Source organism: Ranitomeya variabilis, chromosome 2, assembly GCF_051348905.1.
Source record: "Ranitomeya variabilis isolate aRanVar5 chromosome 2, aRanVar5.hap1, whole genome shotgun sequence".
Classification (NCBI taxonomy): domain Eukaryota; kingdom Metazoa; phylum Chordata; class Amphibia; order Anura; family Dendrobatidae; genus Ranitomeya; species Ranitomeya variabilis.
The window spans coordinates 886714798-886737480 of NC_135233.1; the positions used below are offsets into that span (position 1 = coordinate 886714798).

Below are 22683 nucleotides of genomic sequence, written 5' to 3' on the forward strand. Positions count from 1 at the left end.
GTATGCCCCCCAAACAAAGAAAAAAATACTTTTCAGACCCCAGTCACATCAGATTCCCTGTTGCACCAGATTGATTCTCTGCAACATAACTATCCAATGTGTCCGGGTCCAGTAATTCACATGCTTAATTTTCACAGGTTAAAGTAGCAGTTCTTATAAACGGAGGTTAACATATGACTGTGCATTCAAACAAGTTATGTCACTGAAGAAAAAAAAAACTGGCCCGTCACGATAGTAACCATGTGATTTTACATTGTTCAAAAGTTTACTTTTCTCCTCAGTGAAACAGAACATTACATAATAGCAAGTTAGGCTATGTGGTGTCTGTGCCAGGAAAGCTTTGGGGACATATGTGAAACATATCCGCAGATTCCAAGTCACCAGATAAAGTTTAAAAGTCTCACCAGTCCGCCACTACTCCTGATAGGGCTCATACTCACTTGCGAGAAACTCAGATGAGTCTGGCACGGCGATACCCGGCACTGCACCCCGCACTCAGGAGCGGAGCGTGCGGCTGCATGTATTGCTATGCGGCCGCACGCTCCGATCTGAGTGCCAGCAGCAGCGCCGGGTATTAACATGCGCGAGACTCATCTGAGTTTCTCGCAAGTGAGTATGAGCCCTTACACTGTTTCACTGGTCTCATGCTCCCGTACGGCACTTGACTATCGCTGTCAGTCCTGTAGACTGGGGAGTGGGGAATCTTTTTTTTTTTTTGCCAAGAAGCGCCATTTGGATCTTTATACCATCCTTTGGGGGACGTTCAAATCGTGCACTAACTCCACCCACTACGGTCCCTGGTGCCCGGGTAAAAGGTCATCGAGGGTCATAAATGGCCCCCTGGCCTGAGTTTCCCCACCCCTGCTGTAGACAAAAAGAACAGCATCACACCTGCTCATCCAATCACTATAGGAAGATGAGGAATAACGGGATCAGTCCCCCTATTCTAGCGACTGTGGGGTTACAGAGGTTGGACTCTCACTGATCACACATCTAAGCATAGGAAAGGTTAGAAGTGATAACTTTCCTTGGTAGTAAAATTCATTTTAAACATGTCCTTTAAATGTTTAGCTTCCGGTTACTATAAAACCAGGTGTGATGTGATATGCCAAACTCATAACTTACTTAAATGCTTTTCCTCAGCGACACCACGTGTAGGCCAGACATTTGTGTTACAGGTATGCGAGGTATTTTGTATCGAATCTACAGGAGAAAATCCTGCTCATCATATTTCTAAAAGTCAATTCTGTAACATCGCACAATACATTTGTTGCAAATTGACAGTGCAAAATCCACTTCATCTGAACAAAGCCATACACGCTGTGCTTCCTTGTGATGGAGATAAGAATCCATAAACCTTTTGTTTCCTCATTTGCAAGTAACACAATCTGGCCAGACACCTCAGCGATCTGTCAGCAGAATATTCACGTGGCCATCAGTTCTTTCTCCCAGGCAAGTGTGCTCTACGGACAGTGTGCTCTACGGACAGTGTGCTCTACGGACAGTGTGCTCTACGGACAGTGTGCTCTACGGACAGTGTGCTCTACGGACAGTGTGCTCTACGGACAGTGTGCTCTACGGACAGTGTGCTCTACGGACAGTGTGCTCTACGGCGGGAGAACAAAAGGATTGGGCGATAGACTTCTAATCACCCAAATCCTTATCTCTCCTTTGCCTACTCCAATATTTGTACAGAGCCCCCATCCCATCCATATTTAGAATACATTCACATGTCCAGTAATCAATAAAACTGATTCATTCATTTTTACTTACAGGGAACCTGACAGCTGCTACAAGTGGCCCGATCCCCTGGCAGCATGTCTCAGACACTGGCTGTACCATTCCAGGCATAAATATTTCATTCTAAAACACGGCAGCGCTTCAGAGTTAAACAGTTTAATAGCTGTAAGGGACCGAGCCGCGCTGTAAACTTCCCGTTCACTGATCTGGAGTGACATGTGTCAGGTCCCCCCTAAACAGTTTAATAAATGGATCCAGCAGCAATTGTTTTTTTTAAGCCTGCCCAAAAATTTTTGCCAAGCTAAAATCTGATTGCTGCTGGATTCGTTAGTGAAGTCATTAAAGTAATCGTGAACAAATTAATTTAAGGGCTCATACAGACGACTGTGGATTTTGGTTTGATCTCAGACCGCAATGCACGGACCGGCCGGCCAGAGCGTGACAGCTCCATATTCTTCAATGAGACTGTCACACATGTTAGGAGAGCTGCAGCTTATAAATTCTTCCAGGGTTTTTCACACATTCAAATGTATGGAAAAAAACATGCAGGTTTTACACAGTGTTTTACTGCAGAAAAATCCGTTGCAAATACTTAACCTGTGCACAGAGCCAAGGATAGTTGGCCGATCCAACCAAAATCAGTGGGTCTGCCCAACTTTTATCTAACGTTTATGTATGTATCTTTCAGTTACCAAGAGACTTACACATTCTAAAGGTACGTGCACACGCTGAGGATTACTCTGCAGATTTTTCCGGACTGATTTTTGTAAATCCGCGTTTTTTGCGTTTTTTGTGCGGATTCCTATTATGGAGCAAGTGGAAACTGCTGTGGAATCTGCACAAAGAATTGACATGCTGTGGAATAAACAACGCTAGGTTTCCGTGTGTTTTTTCCGCAGCATGTGCACTGCGGATTTTGTTTTCCATAGGTTTACATGGTACTGTAAACTCATGGAAAACTGCTGCGAATCCGCAGTGGCCAATCCGCTGCGGATCTGCAGCAAAATCCACAATGTGTGCACATAGCCTAAGGGCTCGTTCACATGGCTGGATTGTTGGTTTGAGTGCTGTCTGTGGAAACTCGGGGACAGTACCTTGACCAATATTATTTATTCAATGGGGCAGTGCAGATGAGTGGGTCCCCCCCCCCCGACAGAATCTGCGTGAAAACAAATTAAAAATTACAGCATGTACTAATGTTTGTTCCGAAAATCGGATGAGACTCGCCCATTCAAGTCTATAGGTGCGCAAAAAGAATTGGATATCACACGGAGCCACAGTATAATATCTGATTATTACAGATACAATTCTGTAACAAAGGAAACTATAAATAATTAATAGCTGCTGGGAAGAAAAAACGTATTGTATACACTCGCTCGTGTGAACCTACCGAAAGGGTGAAGTAACTGACCGGCCTTCTACTTATCGGACACCATGTGGCTGACCTCCAGATAAGGGCTACTGCTATTAGAAATTGGTGGTCCTGCACCATGGAATCAGGGACATAGAGGGAATAGGTGTTGTGCACTACATGGCCAGGTATCAGACAGCCCCCTCTTTCCGGTTATGTTAGATGTAGCTTTAGGCGAGGAGGATTTCGTCTGTAGGAAGGGTCTGATGGGACCTGAACCTTTCCTGAGGCCGCTGTCAGCTCTGATGGGATCAGAGGTCTTTGTCCCATTTCATCATAAATAACGTGCAGCTTCATACTGTTGTTACCTACCTGGCATTAAGGAACTGATGTAATCAATTTCTAATCTAAAGATATCCCCAACATAATGAGCCGGAAAGTTTGAGGACGAACTTCTTGGTTCAGATTGATAAGGTCTGAAATGCGCTTAGATATAATGTACAATCTGTGAAGTTGTGGCTGTAACATCACTCTGCAGTGTGTGATCGAGAGCGTGAGCGTCCAATTCACGTGTATCGTGGGAATTCCGGGACAGAATCCATCCCGAATCTGCACTGTGTGGACTGGACACAAATCAGTCCTATATTTAAAGAGGATTTCCAGTCCAAACCGATGTGACTTTGGTCGGAGAGATTCTAGCGCACACTGTGGAGGCAACTGTGCAATGTCCTGTGAGAATAACATACACCTCTATGGCGGACAGATGCCAAGCGATTCCACTAAGATCGTGGGCACCTTGGGCTGTATACGCCTGGCACAGTCTGATCGCAGCCAGATTTCCATGTCTAATAGACAAGGGAGATATATATATATATATATATGTATATATAGATATATAGATATATATAGATATATATAGATATATATATATATCTCACACATACTACAGTCGCCGACAGTCTAGTATGTAGGGGGGGGGCTGCGATAGCATTAGAACATTTACAACCGATGGACAAAAATCCCCTGGAACTGAAAACAATCATTTTAGTAACACATATAACAAAAAGAAACAAACCATAATGTGGAAGTGACTGCTGCTGGGGAAAGAGAATGGATGGCCGGCCATGTAACGTAATGGTGAATCCTGAAAAGAGGCGCTGTCTGTACAATGTCCTAAGAGGGCGCACGGGCCGGGTTCTCCTATAATTGTTTTGCTATAGAAAAATCAATAACGACCACTAAAAGGAACAAATAGCAGACACCAGAGCGCCTGCTCGGGAAGGATGCAGGGGTCCTAAACAATCCACCAACTGCGCCCCAGCCGGGAGTGTGCGCCCCTCAGGCAGACCTCCTAGTGAGCCAGCAGCACTCAGTGCCACACACTGCCCTACAGCACCACGCTACATACACGACCCATTACTAGATAGATACACACCGTGCACAGGGGGCTCCGCGGACGGGACTGGCCGGAGGAGCGGTCTCCACAGACGGCAGCGTGCTGAGTGCTGAGCTCCGTGTACTGATCCGGGGAGGGTTACTGGCAGCCAGTCACGTGCTCCCTGACACCGCGGCACTGTCCAGTCTTCGCCTGAGGATGGAGCGAGCTGCGGACTGAACGCCGCCAACTGTTAGGATGGAGACAGTGCCGCCCGCTGTGTGCCGGAGCTATGGCGGATGACAATGAGCCTCACAGTGTGCACGAAGCCAACTGGCAGCCATGCAAAGCTGCGCCCCTCCGAGCCTGCTGCTGATTGTCCCGGCTGTGCGCAGTGCGAGGACAATATGGGAGTCCGGGCTGCGCTCCAACTTGTTGATAAGGCCGGCGTCACACTAGTGAGTTTTACGGACGTATGAGCCCAGAAAATACGGATTACACACGGCCCAATGATTCCCTATGTCCCAGCTCCTATCTGCCGTATTTTACGGATCCGTATTATACGGTCTTGTACGGCCGTAGAAAATCGCAGCATGCTGCGTTTGTCACTGTATTGCGCAAAAAAATCGCCAATGAAAGTCTATGGGGGCGAAAAAAATACAGATTACACAAGGACCAGCAGTGTGACCTGCGAGCAGGGGCTGGCTGGCACTTTTCAGCCTGGGGGGCAATCACAAGGCAGTGGCCCTTGAGTTGCGGTGGCCCTCCTTTTCCCTGCTTACCTCTGGCCATTGCATTAAAGCAGCAGACATAACAGGCTTTAAAAACAGGCTGGTACAGAGATATGGGAACAGAACTGAGCTTGCTGCATAGATATGGGAGCAGAACCAAGCTTACTGCAGAGATATGGGAGCAGAACGGAGCTTACTACAGACATATGGGAGCAGAACCGAGCTTACTACAGAGATATGGGCGCAGAACAGAGCTTCCTATAGAGATATAGGAGCAGAACAGCTTACTGCAGAGATATGGGAGCAGAACGGAGCTTACTACAGACATATGGGAGCAGAACGGAGCTTACTACAGACATATGGGAGCAGAACGGAGCTTACTACAGACATATGGGCGCAGAACGGAGCTTACTACAGAGCAGTATAATATAGTAAAATATATAGATGAATTAGAAATGGCGACACACGCAAACGTCATCTGCATTAGTAATACATGCACCATTACATAATTAGTTGTAGGCTGGGTTCACAAGAGTTAAGTTTACATTCTGTATACGCACCACAACCTCCAGCCTCGCGGAGGGTATCCCTCCTGTAAACCCAGCCTGACGGGGACAACCCCTTATAAATGGAAGTGTGCTCCTCTAAACCATGCAATCACTGGCAATCCTCCAACCGTAAGTGGTGAATTTCCAGAGCTGGGAAATGGAATTTCAATATTAGAACACGTCAACTTTGGTTCCCGTCCCTCCTCAAGGAAGTAAGGCAGACAGGTGTGATAAGACTATTAGAAAAACTACTGCCACACACACGGCAGTACATACTGGCAGAAGTGTGAGGGCATTAGTGCCTGTGTATGGACATGTCAGAGGCTAGAGAGAAGAAAGTTTGGTCCCTCTTAGCTTCTGGCAATGTTTTACCTCAGCTCACATTTGGGCCATGCCATTGTAAAACAGGTAGACACATTTACCCACTGACCCTACTATTCATAAGGAACTGCTGTCTACCCCTTAGTTGCCCACTGTATATAGTCAGTGTGGGGATGTGGGCTACAGAACAACACAGGGCGATGACACTGCTACCTGAACCCTTCAGCTGCCCCACAATATGCAGGGAGTAAAACCAGTACAAAGTATGGCAGCCTCCCTGCAGAGCTGTCCAGGGCCGGACTGGGACAAAAAAGGAGCAATGCCACACAAACCCCACCAGCCCACAGACTATAAAGGTACCTTCACACTCAGCAACTTTACAACGAGAACGACAACGATCCATGACGTTGCAGCGTCCTGGATAGCGATCTCGTCATATTTGACACGCAGCAGCGATCTGGATCCCGCTGTGATATCGCTGGTCGGAGCTAGAAGTCCAGAACTTTATTTGGTCGTCAGGTCGGCGTGTATCGTCATGTTTGACATCAAAAGCAACGATGCCAGCAATGTTTTACATGGAGCTAATGACCTGTGAGAACTATAAATGAGTCACCGTTACGTCACTGGATCGCTCCTGCATCGTTGTGGAGCTGCTGTGTTTGACGTCTCTACAGCGACCTAAACAGCGATGCTGCAGCGATCGGCTCGTTGTCTATATCGCTGCAGTGTCGCTGAGTGTGACGGTACCTTAACACTCCCCCCACACCCGATCAGTGGATTTTCCTATACTGTGTTGTGCCCTTCAATGCTCCTCTTAAAGGCGTTATTTGAAGAGCTATGTGTGAATGTCGCCACAGTGCCCACGATTGATCGCTTCTTTAGAGCGCCGGTTCTCGAGATCATGGGGGTCCCAGCGGTCGGACCCAAGCAACTACAAAGTTCTCGGGAAAGGGGATTACTTGGTATAATCCATTTAAATGTGTTTTCCAATATATATATATTTTATTTTCCCATAGTATTCCTGAAAATAATAAACCAATATTAACCCTCCCAAAGACCAATGTCACCTATCCGAGAACAGGACAGGAACAGGATTGGCAGGAGGAGTGGTACTGTGCAGTGTATATATACAGGACAGGAGGAGTGGTACTGTGCAGTGTATATATACAGGACAGGAGGAGTGGTACTGTGCAGTGTATATATACAGGACAGGAGGAGGGTACTGTGCAGTGTATATACACAGGACAGGAGGAGGGTACTGTGCAGTGTATATATACAGGACAGGAGGAGTGGTACTGTGCAGTGTATATATACAGGACAGGAGGAGTGGTACTGTGCAGTGTATATATACAGGACAGGAGGAGGGTACTGTGCAGTGTATATATACAGGACAGGAGGAGTGGTACTGTGCAGTGTATATATACAGGACAGGAGGAGGGTACTGTGCAGTGTATACAGGACAGGAGGAGTGGTACTGTGCAGTGTATATATACAGGACAGGAGGAGTGGTACTGTGCAGTGTATATATACAGGACAGGAGGAGTGGTACTGTGCAGTGTATATATACAGGACAGGAGGGGTGGTGCTGTGCACTGTATATATACAGGACAGGAGGAGTGGTACTGTGCAGTGTATATATACAGGACAGGAGGAGTGGTTCTGTGCAGTGTATATATACAGGACAGGAGGAGTGGTACTGTACAGTGTATATATACAGGACAGGAGAAGTGGTACAGTGCAGTGTATATACACAGGACAGGAGGAGCGAACTGTGCAGTGTATATATACAGGACAGGAGGAGTGGTACTGTGCAGTGTATACACTCACTGGCCACTTTATTAGGTACACCATGCTAGTAACGGGTTGGACCCCCTTTTTCCTTCAGAACTGCCTCAATTCTTCGTGGCATAGATTCAACAAGGTGCTGGAAGCATTCCTCAGAGATTTTGGTCCATATTGACATGATGGCATCACACAGTTGCCGCAGATTTGTCGGCTGCACATCCCAAAGATGCTCCATACAAGGCAGGATGGATCCATGCTTTCATGTTGTTTACGCCAAATTCTGACCCTACCATCCGAATGTCGCAGCAGAAATCGAGACTCATCAGACCAAGCAACGTTTTTCCAATCTTCTACTGTCCAATTTCGATGAGCTTGTACAAATTGTAGCCTCAGTTTCCTGTTCTTAGCTGAAAGGAGTGGTACCCGGTGTGGTCTTCTGCTGCTGTAGCCCATCTGCCTCAAAGTTCGACGCACTGTGCGTTCAGAGATGCTCTTAGGCCTACCTTGGTTGTAACGGGTGGCGATTTGAGTCACTATTGCCTTTCTATCAGCTCGAACCAGTCTGCCCATTCTCCTCTGACCTCTGGCATCAACAAGGCATTTCCGCCCACAGAACTGCCGCTCACTGGATTTTTTTTCTTTTTCGGACCATTCTCTGTAAACCCTAGAGATGGTTGTGCGTGAAAATCCCAGTAGATCAGCAGTTTCTGAAATACTCAGACCAGCCCTTCTGGCACCAACAACCATGCCACGTTCAAAGGCACTCAAATCACCTTTCTTCCCCATACTGATGCTCGGTTTGAACTGCAGGAGATTGTCTTGACCATGTCTACATGCCTAAATGCACTGAGTTGCCGCCATGTGATTGGCTGATTAGAAATTAAGTGTTAACAAGAAGTTGGACAGGTGTACCTAATAAAGTGGCCAGTGAGTGTATATACAGGACAGGAGGAGGGTACTGTGCAGTGTATATATACAGGACAGGAGGAGTGGTACTGTACAGTGTATATACACAGGACAGGAGGAGTGGTACTGTGCAGTGTATATATACAGGACAGGAGGAGGGTACTGTGCAGTGTATATATACAGGACAGGAGGAGCGGTACTGTACAGTGTATATACACAGGACAGGAGGAGTGGTACTGTACAGTGTATATACACAGGACAGGAGGAGTGGTACTGTGCAGTGTATATATACAGGACAGGAGGAGGGTACTGTGCAGTGTATATATACAGGACAGGAGGAGCGGTACTGTGCAGTGTATATATACAGGACAGGAGGAGTGGTACTGTGCAGTGTATATATACAGGACAGGAGGAGGGTACTGTGCAGTGTATATATACAGGACAGGAGGAGTGGTACTGTGCAGTGTATATATACAGGACAGGAGGAGGGTACTGTGCAGTGTATATATACAGGACAGGAGGAGCGGTACTGTGCAGTGTATATATACAGGACAGGAGGAGTGGTACTGTGCAGTGTATATATACAGGACAGGAGGAGGGTACTGTGCAGTGTATATATACAGGACAGGAGGAGTGGTACTGTGCAGTGTATATATACAGGACAGGAGGAGGGTACTGTGCAGTGTATATATACAGGACAGGAGGAGTGGTACTGTGCAGTGTATATACACATATACTTAGATTTACACCACGCAGGCAATATATATATATAACTGAGCAGCACCAAATATTTAAGGGCTTGTCCACTACTAGGACAACCCCTAAATGTTCGGCCCCGATAAATTAATAAAGCCTATACTCACCTCCTGTGCCGCGCCGTTCCCACAGTGGCTGTGATGTGGTGTTATGACATGTGATGCCCGGAACCAATCAGTGCTGGTGTCACTGTCTCAATCTTCGCACAAACTGAACATGAAGAGGACGTCCGGGATCAAGCAGCTCATCCTGCACTTCCTCTTCATGTTCAGTTTGTCTGAAGGCAGAGACAGTGACACCAGCACTGATTGGTTCCAGGCAACATGTGGCATAACACCACATAACAGCCACTGTGGGAACGGCGCGGCACGGCAGGTGAGTATAGGCTTTATTAATTTATCGGGGCCGAACATTCAGTTTAAGACGAGGTTGTCCTAGTGGGAGACAATCCCTTTAAGCAATGGACTCTTTATTAGCCCATATTCTTGGCCATATTCTCGGAGTCCACCGCACACACACAGGGAACCGTGGAATTACCGGGGCTCTGGCCTGTCGCAAAATGGCAGCGCCGGACACCCACGCAGCACTGCTGGGCCCCGGAGACACCCGCAGCACCGGCCAGCAACCGCCAGGCACCCAGAGACACCCGGCAGCAGCATCGGACATGCACCAGCACAAGACCCCCCACACCATCACGTCGCACATCAGAGCCCCCCTCATCCTGGCCTGCAGCAGCACCCCACTCCTGCCTCCTCCAGCAACGACCCTGAGACCCCCCTTCACTGCACCCACTACTCCCAGTAAGCAATAAGACGCATGGATTATAAGAAGCACCACCATTTTATTAAAAAATATTTTTTTCTTATTATTTGGGGTGCGTCTTATAATCCGGAGCCTCTTATAATCCGAAAAATAAGTGGTGTGTATAATTATATATATATATATATATATATATATATATATACATATATATATATACATATATATATATATATATACACACAGATAGACACACACACACATATACAGTGCCTACAAGTAGTATTCAACCCCCTGCAGATTTAGCAGGTTTAATAAGATGCAAATAAGTTAGAGCCTTCAAACTTCAAACAAGAGCAGGATTTATTAACAGATGCATAAATCTTACAAACCAAGAAGTTTTGTTGCTCAGTTAAATTTTTATAAATTTTAAACATAAAAGTGTGGGTCAATTATTATTCAACCCCTAGGTTTAATATTTTGTGGAATAACCTTTGTTTGCAATTACAGCTAATAATCGTCTTTTATAAGACCTGATCAGGCCGGCACAGGTCTCTGGAGTTATCTTGGCCCACTCCTCCATGCAGATCTTCTCCAAGTTATCTAGGTTCTTTGGGTGTCTCATGTGAACTTTAATCTTGAGCTCCTTCCACAAGTTTTCAATTGGGTTAAGGTCAGGAGACTGACTAGGCCATTGCAACACCTTGATTTTTTGCCTCTTGAACCAGGCCTTGGTTTTCTTGGCTGTGTGCTTTGGGTCGTTGTCTTGTTGGAAGATGAAATGACGACCCATCTTAAGATCCTTGATGGAGGAGCGGAGGTTCTTGGCCAAAATCTCCAGGTAGGCCGTGCTATCCATCTTCCCATGGATGCGGACCAGATGGCCAGGCCCTTTGGCTGAGAAACAGCCCCACAGCATGATGCTGCCACCACCATGCTTGACTGTAGGGATGGTATTCTTGGGGTCGTATGCAGTGCCATCCAGTCTCCAAACGTCACGTGTGTGGTTGGCACCAAAGATCTCGATCTTGGTCTCATCAGACCAGAGAACCTTGAACCAGTCAGTCTCAGAGTCCTCCAAGTGATCATGAGCAAACTGTAGACGAGCCTTGACATGACGCTTTGAAAGTAAAGGTACCTTACAGGCTCGTCTGGAACGGAGACCATTGCGGTGGAGTACGTTATTTTTTGTATTGCATGAAACCAATGTCCCCACTGCCATGAGATCTTCCCGGAGCTTCTTTCCTTGTTGTCCTTGGGTTAGCCTTGACTCTTCGGACAAGCCTGGCCTCGGCACGGGAGGAAACTTTCAAAGGCTGTCCAGGCCATGGAAGGCTAACAGTAGTTCCATAAGCCTTCCACTTCTGGATGATGCTCCCAACAGTGGAGACAGGTAGGCCCAACTCCTTGGAAAGGGTTTTGTAACCCTTGCCAGCCTTGTGACCCTCCACGATCTTGTCTCTGATGGCCTTGGAATGCTCCTTTGTCTTTCCCATGTTGACCATGTATGAGTACTGTTCACAAGTTTGGGGAGGGTCTTAAATAGTCAGAAAAGGCTGGAAAAATAGATAATTAATCAAAACATGTGAAGCTCATTGTTCTTTGTGCCTGAACTACTTCTTAATACTTTAGGGGAACCAAACAGAATTCTGGTGGGTTGAGGGGTTGAATAATAAATGACCCTCTGAAAAGACTTTTCACAATTTAAAAAAAAAAATAAACAAAGAAATAACATTCTTTTTTGCTGCAGTGCATTTCACACTTCCAGGCTGATCTACAGTCCAAATGTCACAATGCCAAGTTAATTCCAAATGTGTAAACCTGCTAAATCTGCAGGGGGTTGAATACTACTTGTAGGCACTGTATATACATACGGTATATACATAGACACACATAATTACACACACACACACACATAGACAGACACACACATATATATATGTATATACATACAAACACATACATACATAGACACACATACATGCATACGCACGCACACACACACATACATAGACACACACACACACATATATATGTATTATATATATATATATATACACATACACACACACATATAGACACACACACACATATATATATACACATACATACATGCACACACACACATATATATATACATACATACACACATACATGCACACATACATAGACACACTCACTCACACATTATATAGGTGAAACTGCGACTGCGATACGTACATTATATAGGTGATACCACTGTGTGTAATATACTGCGACCGCTATGTATAGCCCATATAGGCCAGGCGCTCTGTGTGTGTATGTGTATATATATATATATATATATATATATATATATATATACACACACATATACACACACACACACATATACACTGCGGCTGACCTATATGGGCTATACACAGCGGTCGCAGTATATTACACACAGTGGTATCACCTATATAATGTATGTACCGCAGTTTCACCTATATAATGTATATAGACTGCTGTACATACATTATATAGGTGATACTGCTACTGCGGTATATAATCGCAGTATCACTTATATATTGCATATACAACAGTCAATATACATTAGACAGGTCAAACTGCAAATGCTGCATATACATAAAAAAGTTTTCATCTTGGGTCTCATCTGAGATAGGGGAGGATGAGGAGGGTCCACTGTCCAGCCAGCATCGGAGGTGCGGAGGATGTGGAGCAGATGCAGGCCGGGGATTGGTGAGGAGAGCACTGTTCTCTGACACTGGTTCTGACCAGGGTCAGACACAGTAAGGCTCAGGCATCTCTGCGCGCGGTGGCGGCCTTTTCAAACCTTTGCACAGGCCCTGGTGCGTGCGCTCTCCTGTTTTCCCTCACTGACAAAGGCGGCAGCCATGTACGCAAGCAAGAACGAGGGCCGTGCTCATGTGGGCCGCCACGGCCTTGGTCAGCGCGTTCACCAAGAGAGCACGCACCATGGCCTGTGCAGAGGATTTAGAGGGCCGGCGGCCCATTTTGTAGCTCAGCGTGCTTAGGGGCCCCTTAGCACTCCGGGCCCCGCTGCAACCTCTGTAGTTACGCCCGATAGGGGTATACTATAGGCACAGGTACACAATGTTATATACACTGGATGGATCAATCCTGCACCTGGCCCACGACATACATGCACTGTATATATACGGGGCCATGTATATAGCATGTGATGTCCAGTCACCAGGTTCAGGCGTGATCACTCCAGTGCTGGGTTCTGTAGACAGTCTCTGCTCACTCTCAGTATAGGGAGATTTATTGCAGGAGACTGAACTTTCCTGCAGTCTGGTAACTCTGGAGCCGATGACCTGGCACTGACAGGGTGAAAGTTCAGACTCCTGCAATAAATCTGTGAGCATCAGCAGAGCGGCCACTGATACTATAGGGACCGGCCCCGGACTAATCAGGAGGTGAGCAGCAGCGTCCATCCCCTCACCGCACACAGAGCTGAAGGTACTCACTGATGTGTGAGCCGTCCACATGCAGATCTCCAGCAGTTACATGCAGCAGTGTTCCCTCTTCCTCAGCAGCCGGCCGGCCGCACACAGGGGCAGGGGGCGTGTCTGCTCCACTGTGAGGCAGCTGCCAGGACACAGAGAACACAGCGCCGGCCACCAGCAGCCCGAATCAGCTGCTTGGTGACCGGCCCGGGGGGCACATGCCCCTTTGCCACCCGGCCCAGTCCGCGCCTGCCTGCGAGAAATACGCAGCGGTGTTCTATAGAAAAGTCGGTAATTCAATTGCCGGCTCTTCATTTCTCCTTCACAAACCCGACATGATATGAGACATGGTTTACATACAGTAAACCATCTCATATCCCCTTTTTTTTTTTGCATATTCCACACTACTAATGTTAGTAGTGTGTATGTGCAAAATTTGGGCGCTGTGGCTTGTAAAATAAAGGGTTAAATCGTGGAAAAAATTGGCGTGGGCTCCCGCGCAATTTTCTCCGCCAGAGTGGTAAAGCCAGTGACTGAAGGCAGATATCAATAGCCTAGAGAGGGTCCATGGTTATTGGCCCCCCCGGAAGATGCGCCTATTCTGGCACTTGGCCACTCTTCCCACTCCCATGTAGCGGTGGGATATGGGGTAATGAAGGGTTAATGTCACCTTGCTATTGTAAGGTGACATTAAGCCAGGTTAATAATGGAGAGGCGTCAATTATGACACCTATCCATTATTACTCCAATAGTACTAAATGGTTAATAAAACACACACATTATTTACAAGTATTTTAATGAAATGTCCTCCTGAACTGGAGCCTGGTAAAAGTTCCCACGCTCGAGTATATATGAGGACATCCAGCAGAGGGCGCCTCACTGCAACTCAAGGTAACTACAGGTCACCCTGCGCTCCATTCATTCCCGGGGGTTTTACAGCCACGAGCACTGCTTTAGCACAGCTCCTGGCTGTAAAATGATTTAACCCCTTCAGATGGATTTACTTCGTGGGACTTGACATGAGCGTCGGAAAGTATGAGATATTGTTGTTTTTTTATTTTTCCTTTGTTACAGAACGAGGGTCATCAGGTGGATTACCAGTATAATAAAATATTACAACACCCTGTGTCTTTATTTCATTAAAATACTTGTAAATAATGTGTGTGTGTTTTATTAACCATTTCGTACTATTGGATTAATAATGGATAGGTGTCATAATTGACGCCTCTCCATTATTAATCTGGCTTAATGTCACCTTACAATAACAAGGTGACATTAACCCTTTATTACCCCATATCCCACCTCTACACGGGAGTGGGAAGAGAGTGGCCAAGTGCCAGAATAGGCGCATCTTCCAGATGTGCCTTTTCTGGGGTGGCTGGGGGCAGATGTTTGTAGCCAGGGGGGGGGGGCAATAACCATGGACCCTCTCTAGGCTATTAATATCTGCCCTCAGTCACTGGCTTTACCACTCTGGCGGAGAAAATTGCGCGGGAGCCCACGCCAATTTTTTCAACCATTTAACCCTTTATTTTACAAGCTACAGTGCCCAAATTTTGCACATACACACTACGAACATTAGTAGTGTGGAATATGCAAAAAAAAAAAAAGGGATATGAGATGGTTTACTGTATGTAAACCATGTCTCATATCATGTCGGGTTTGGGAAGGAGAAATGAAAAGCCGGCAATTGAATTACCGGCTTTTCTGCTATATCGCACTGAATTAAATAAATAAATATATATATATATATATATATATATATATATATATGTGTCAATGACATATATATATACTGTATATATGTTTTACCGAACATTTGAGCCCATAAATCCATTAGATGTCGGTTTTGCAAGCCTGCGAGAAAATATCGCAGTATGGATGCCATACGGATTACATACGGAGGATGCCATGCGCAAAATACGCTGCCACACCCTGCCTACGGATGACATATGGATGACTATTTTGGGAACATTTCTGCGTATTACGGCCGTAAAAAACGGACCGTATTGTCTTACGTCTAGTGTGGACAGAGACGTACAAACTGCTGCCGGGAAAGTGCTCTCCGCGCCGACCAATCACCTTACAGCTCTTACCTGGAAAGTTGGAAGCTATGAGCCGTGATCTGATTGGCTGCGGCGGTGCTATGGCTACCTGCTCCACATTTATATTGTACTAGATGGAGGCCCGATGCTATCGCATCAGGAGGGCGGTAATGTCACGATGGGGGCAGGTATGCGGCGCTGTTGTTGCCTAATGGCATCCTGTGATAATCTAATGACTTTTGCATCAGGGGACTCATGTACTTGATGCCTACACTTATATGCATTGTTTTTGTCCCAGCGATGCAGTTGCTCTTCAAGAGTCTCATTTGCCCGTTGTTGTCTTCAACGTTGTGTCCTTGCTGCTTTCCTTTCATTGTCATTGGCGTACTTTTTATGAGGAGCCATGTTGGTGTTGATAATTGCTTTTTAAAGGGGTTTTCCCACGAACAAAAGTTCATTTTAAAAATTGACTGTGTCTGACCATGTACAGAGCATACAACATCTCCTGGGCAGGGGAGGTAGCAAAAGACCATACTGATATTACAGCAGGAGATCGCAGATGATACATTTTGTGAGGTAAAATATTTTTAAAAAACTGTAATATTTTACCTCACAAAGTGAATCCACTGTGATCCCCTGCTGTAATGTCAGTATTGTCTTTTGCTTCTTCCCCTGCCCAGGAGATGTGGTGTGCTCCATACACGGCACAAGGCAATCTTGCCTTACGCAGGCGTGTACTATGGAGGACAGAGAATGAACTTCAATCCAATATTGCAGCCAGCATGCAGCCAGCGGGTAAGGAAAGGGTGAATCAAACACCCGAAAACCACGCCCATATGGCTGAAAATTGTTCCCTCCAAATTCAGGTGACAGAGTCCCTTTAACATAAATTATCATCACTGTCCCAATTGGGGCTCACAATCTAAATTCCCTATCAGTATGTCTTTGGAGTGTGGGAGGAAACCGGAGTACCCGGAGGAAAACCACGCAAACACGGGGAGAACATACAAACTCCTTGCAGATGTTGCCCTTGGTGGGATTTGAACCCAGGACCCCGGCGCTGCAAGGCTAACCACTGAGATGGGATTTATAGAAATCTGCTCGTTGATATTTTTTTAACTTGGCATAAACTGAGCTGCGATGCCAGTTTCAAAGCCGCAACATGTCATCTCTTGCAGATACGCTGAGTGTTACGTGCGTCCCGTAGACTGACATCAGATGCAGATAATCTGCAAGTAAAAAAAAAAAGTGAATTTTTAGTGCATTTCTGTGGCGGAAACACCTCCATCACGCATGTAATCTGCACATGACTGTATCAATAAAGTTTTGTCAAAGCCACATAAAAAACAAAGCATCTTAGTTTAAAACATGACAGACCACAAAGAGTCAAAAACGCAGCGTTAAAAATGAATTAAAAACACAATGAAACGCAGCGTGCTACAGTTCCAGCAATTATTTTTTTTATTTAGTGTCATCGCGCTTTTTTAAGCATTGTAAACTGCCCTGCGGTGCGTTTTTGAAATCCGCAATGTCATTTTCTCTTGCGATAAAGAAGCTATTTATTTGCAAAATTACGTCATAGACTTGAATGAGATCCGCAGGTAAAATAACGCATCCAGGTGCTTCGGAAATGCACTAAAATGCATGTAATCTGCACATTACATCAAATAAAGTTTTATGAAAGCCAAAATCAAAGCAGCTTTACTTAAAATATGTCATGTCAAAAGGGAACAAAAACTGCCGTGCCAGAAATGCAATAAAAACACATGTAAAAAACACAAGTGAACTAAATTTAGCTAATAAGTGCAGAAATTCTGCAACATCAAAACTTGTCATGAGAACTTAAGGTACCTTCACACGAAGCGACGCTGCAGCGATAGCGACAACGATGTCGATCGCTGCAGCGTCGCTGTTTGGTCGCTGGAGAGCTGTCACACAGACCGCTCTCCAGCGATCAACTATGCCGAGGTCCCCTGGTAACCAGGGTAAACATCGGGTAACTAAGCGCAGGGCCGCGCTTAGTAACCCGATGTTTACCCTGGTTACCAGCGTAAAATCTAAAAAAAACAAACAGCACATACTTACATTCACGTCCCCCTGCGTCCACTTCCTGACTGACTGAGCGCCGTACAGTGAGAGCAGAGCGGTGACGTCACCGCTGTGCTGCTTTCACTTTCACTTTGCGGCGCTGAGTCAGAGGAGGAAGCAGACTGCAGGGGACGCAATGTGAGTATGTGCTGTTTGTTTTTTTTACATTTTACGCTAGTAACCAGGGTAAACATCGGGTAACTAAGCGCGGCCCTGCGCTTAGTAACCCGATGTTTACCCTGGTTACCAGTGTAAAATATCGCTGGTATCGTTGCTTTTGCTTTCAAACACAACGATACACAGCGATCGGACGACCAAATAAAGTTCTGGACTTTATTCAGCGACCAGCGACATCACAGCAGGATCCTGATCGCTGCTGCGTGTCAAACGAAACGATATCGCTAGCGAGGACGCTGCAACGTCACGGATTGCTAGCGATATCGTTATAATGTCGTTTCGTGTGAAGGTACCTTTAGCCTGAGGCTGTGTTCACACGTTGCGGTTTTGCAGCTTTTTTATGCCAAATTTCCGCTGTGTTTAAGCTACGTACAAAAAGCAGGTTTAGCTTAGTTTTTGCTGTTTTTTAGGCTTAGTTTTTGCAGCGGTTTTGCACTATCCATGAAAGAGGCTGCAAGAACGCTGAAAGAAGTGACATTCTGCATTTTGCAAAAACAAAGCTGTTCTGATAAAACAGAAAAAAACAATGTATGCATGAGATTTCTGAAATCTCAGATCTTGCTGGTACTGTAAAATGTAGCTGAACAAAAAAAGGCTGAAAAAAAGCTGCTGAAAAAATGCAACATGTGAACATTGGGCTCATACAGACGTCTGTGGCTCTCAGTACGTGATCAGATTGCAATGTACAGACTGGCCACAGGTCAGCATGACCGCTTCATGTATTTCTATGGCACTGTCACGTTTGGGTCAGGAGCCGCCAGTCCGTGCATTGCAGTCTGATCTCGGACCGAGGTACACAGATGTCTGCATGAGCCATTAGGATTCCTACGCCTTTTTTTTTCAATTAAGACTTGCAATGCAATGAACTTCATGCAGGTTTTAAAGGGGTTTATTTCATTATTTTGTTCATACATTTCAGTAATACATTTTTTTCACAAATCTTTTTTTCTACAGAGCAGCCTATGGGGAACACACCCCAACTAAACATACTTAGTTTTAAAAAATAAGATATGCTATAAATGAAAGAAAAAAGTGACTCAAAAACTCAAAAAAGAGTATGTGCACATTCCTATTATATACTATAGTGGGTACATGCTCTATTTTTGGAAAACATAGATAGGAAAGGTACATGAACCATGTGAATGACGTCGGTCTTATATATTTCTTCACCATATTCCTTGCAATGCCGCACGTTGTTTGAAGAATGTAATATTGATACTTTATTGCACATTTTGTTCCTTTTTAATTAGAAAACTGAAGGACTTTGGCTCCTTTTCCTCATTTGCAATTTGTATTGAGTCACTTTTTTGTCCCATGGTAGTTGGCCCTTTTTTAAGTCTTTGATCTGTTTTGTGACTTTTTAGTGCAAAAAGTCACACATTGCGCCAAAATACCTAATCAAACAAAGTCCAGCTCACCATGGTCGACATCCTTGGAGACTCGGAGCACGGAACCGCTGTGTCAGGGCGTGGAAGAATCAAGAAAATGATGAGGAATCCAGCTCAACAAGAAGTGAAAAAAGCTTTTCTTTATTCACTTGGAAAATGTGTTCAGTGGAGGATAAAAACATCAGCAATTACAGAGAATAAAATGCGATATCAACGCGTTCCTGGTGACCAAGCACCGTTAGTCATGATAATCATGAGTGATGTTTTTATCCCCCACTGAACACATTTTCCAAGTGAATAAAGAAAAGTTTTTTTTCACTATCTTGTTGAGCTGGATTCCTCATCATTTTTTTTCCAAAATACCTAACATGCATAAAATCTAGTGCTGAGCGAATATACTCGTTACTCGAGATTTCCCAAGCACGCTCGGGTGTCCTCCGAGTATTTGTTAGTGCTCGGAGATTTAGTCTTCATCGCCGCAGCTGAATGATTTACAGCTATTAGCCAACTTGATTACATGTGGGGATTCCCTAGCAACCAGGCAACCCCCACATGTACTCAGCCTGGCTAATAGCTGTAAATCATTCAGCTGAGGTGATGAAAACTAAATCTCCGAGCACTAAAAAATACTCGGAGGACCCCCGAGCGTGCTAGAGAACTCTCGAGTAACGAGTATATTTGCTCATCACTAATAAAATCACTGGGTGGGGAGAGGACTGGAGTGCTTTTGTGTCTCATTTTATGATTGAAATCAGGCCCTTGGTGGATAAATCAATATTTGGCCTATTAGCAAAACCAATATTCCTAGCACACCTTACCATTTTAGAGTACAGAATATGTATACATGTGCCTGTCTTTGTGAAATTCATTGTTTTTTTGTTTGCCAAACCCCAGAAAATATTGTAATTTGTCCAGAGAAATAGCAAACAGTAGAAGCTAAAGGTTTCTCAGAAATAATACTACCACTTTATGGCATGCAGGTCTCTCAACTGTTACACAGGAAGACATCGCCACATGTACGTGGCAGCTGGTTGGCTGCGTGTGAATACAACCATTTCCATTCATCTTCCTGCAGTGCTGTTTTACAGCCATAAAGTCAAAATGATTGCCAGTCAATGCCATTGTATTTAGATCTATTTATTCCTATGCCAAAGGTCAGCAAATGAGGAAGGACTCAGTCTAGCAAAAGTTCAAATGGTGGAATAAGAAAGCATAACTTTTTGATAGTCGTGTACTCACCCTAGGCAAAGTGTAACATCGGTGATACTTCCTGACAATGGAATACTTCCTCCACTACATCCTAGATAGTCAAGGGTACTAAATAGTGATGAGCGAACGTGCTCAGATAAGGTGTGATCCTGGCATGCTCATGTGCTAATCGAGTGTCTTCAGCGTGCTCAAAAACTATGTTCGAGTCCCCGAAGCTGCATGTCTCGAGGCTGTTTGACAGCTGCAACACATGCAGAGAATCCCTGTTTGTTAGGTGTCTATGCTTGTCACATTCTTTTTCTAGCCTTGTAATGAGGTGGAGTTGGTAATGCTTGCTTCAGTTATTTCCACTTACAAAATTGCTGTAAAGTATAAATAAGGTATTATTACCTCGTAAAAAGGAAGCAGTTTAAGGCCAGTCTCACACGTCCAGATAATTCCGGTACCGGAAAAATCGGTACCGGAGTTATCCGTGTCCGTGTACTCACGTGGCACATCAGTGTGGCACACGTGCGGCAGCCGTGTGCCGCCCGTGTGGCAGCCGTGTGCCGCCCGTGTGCCGACTGAGGACCACACGGACCATGCAGGAGACAGCGCTACAGTAAGCGCTGTCCCCCCTGCGTGTGGTGCTGAAGCCGCCTTTCATTACTTCTCCCCAGCAGCGTTCGCTGGAGAGAAGGAATGAAAAATCATGTTTTTTTAATTTTTTTTGTTTTTAAAATAAAGTTCCCGATCACCTCCCGCATCCCACCCCCTGTGCGCCTGCCCGCTTGCATTACAATACTCCCATAGGGGTGGAGCCGCATATTCATCCCTGTAATGAGCAGTACCATGTGACCGCTCATACAGGACAAGCTGCGGCGCTGAAAGGAAACATCGTGGGAGCTGGGTGAGTATTTTAATGCAAGCGGGGGAGAAGGAATGAATGGCGGCTTCAGCACCACACGCAGGGGGGACAGCGCTTACTGTATCGCTGTCTCCTGCACGGTCCGTGTGGTCCTCAGTCGGCACACGGACAGCACACGGACGGCATCCGTGTGCGGTATGTGTTGACACGCACCCATTGAATTTAATGGGTCCGTGCGCTCCCACGAAAACTGACATGTCTCCGTGTTTTGCACACGGACACACGGTCCGTGAAAACATGCTGACATGTGCAGAGAGACATTGATTTTAATGTGTCTACATGAGTCAGTGTCACCACACGTACCGGAGCCACTGACGTGTGAAACAGGCCTAAGAAAAAGACCAAAAAGCGACGCTCCATAATGTGGAGGTTTTGGGTAAATGTAGTGACTGAGGGCTCGCTTACACTAGTGTATACCACAGCCGAGTTCTATGTGATGTTTTATTGGGTAGAACTAGGCCCAATGTTATACTATGTTGCAGTGCAGATCTGCAATTTTTTTTCTTACGCTGATTCGGTATGAGAAAACAATTGCAGCATGCTGTGAGTGCATTCGATAATAGGATCACGTGCACCCATGCAATTCTATGGGTGCGTGTGAAACATCAAACTGCACTCAGATGTCATCCGAGTGCAGTCCAATTACCACGGACACAGACAATGGAGAAGATGGAGAACTTAAGTTCTCTGTCTTCTCTACACCTGTGCTCCGATTTTCTCATGCAAGAGAATCACATCACACTAAGGTAACAGAGTTTGATCAGAGTGTCATTAGTATAATCGGCCCAAGTTTCTCGCGTGAGAGAATTGACAGCCATGTGAGTGAGCCTTGAGAGTAAATGGAACTGGTCACCTTAGCAAGGTACGTGAAAAACAGACGTGTAAGCATTTAGTGAATGAATCTGATTTCACATGTCTCTTTACCGTGTTCATTCAAATGCTGCACTTTGTTTAACCCTTTAGCACAATATAATATACATAATTATGGGGGTGATCATGTGTGGACATGGCTCAGGAACGAAGCGCTCTCCAAATGTGGCAGATACTGGCTATATTAATCTGTCTCTTTATCCATTTAAATGCTGCTGTCAAAATTATGGGGACACAACTTTGTCTCAATCATGTGATGCTTGTTCAAACTCACT

At 45.4% G+C, this 22683-nt stretch overlaps 2 protein-coding genes across 6 annotated transcripts in view; one reads left to right on the forward strand and one right to left on the reverse strand.

Annotated features, from left to right (window-relative positions):
• Positions 1–4801, reverse strand: part of B3GNT5 (UDP-GlcNAc:betaGal beta-1,3-N-acetylglucosaminyltransferase 5) — a 69157-nt gene extending 64356 nt beyond the window's left edge. The window contains exon 1 of the mRNA XM_077290428.1: positions 4527–4801. The gene's annotated coding sequence lies outside the window, so the exon portion shown is untranslated. The remainder of the gene's footprint in view (positions 1–4526) is intronic.
• The window catches only part of MCF2L2 (MCF.2 cell line derived transforming sequence-like 2), a 508511-nt gene that overhangs the window by 275136 nt on the left and 210692 nt on the right, over positions 1–22683 (forward strand). The window lies entirely within an intron of this gene.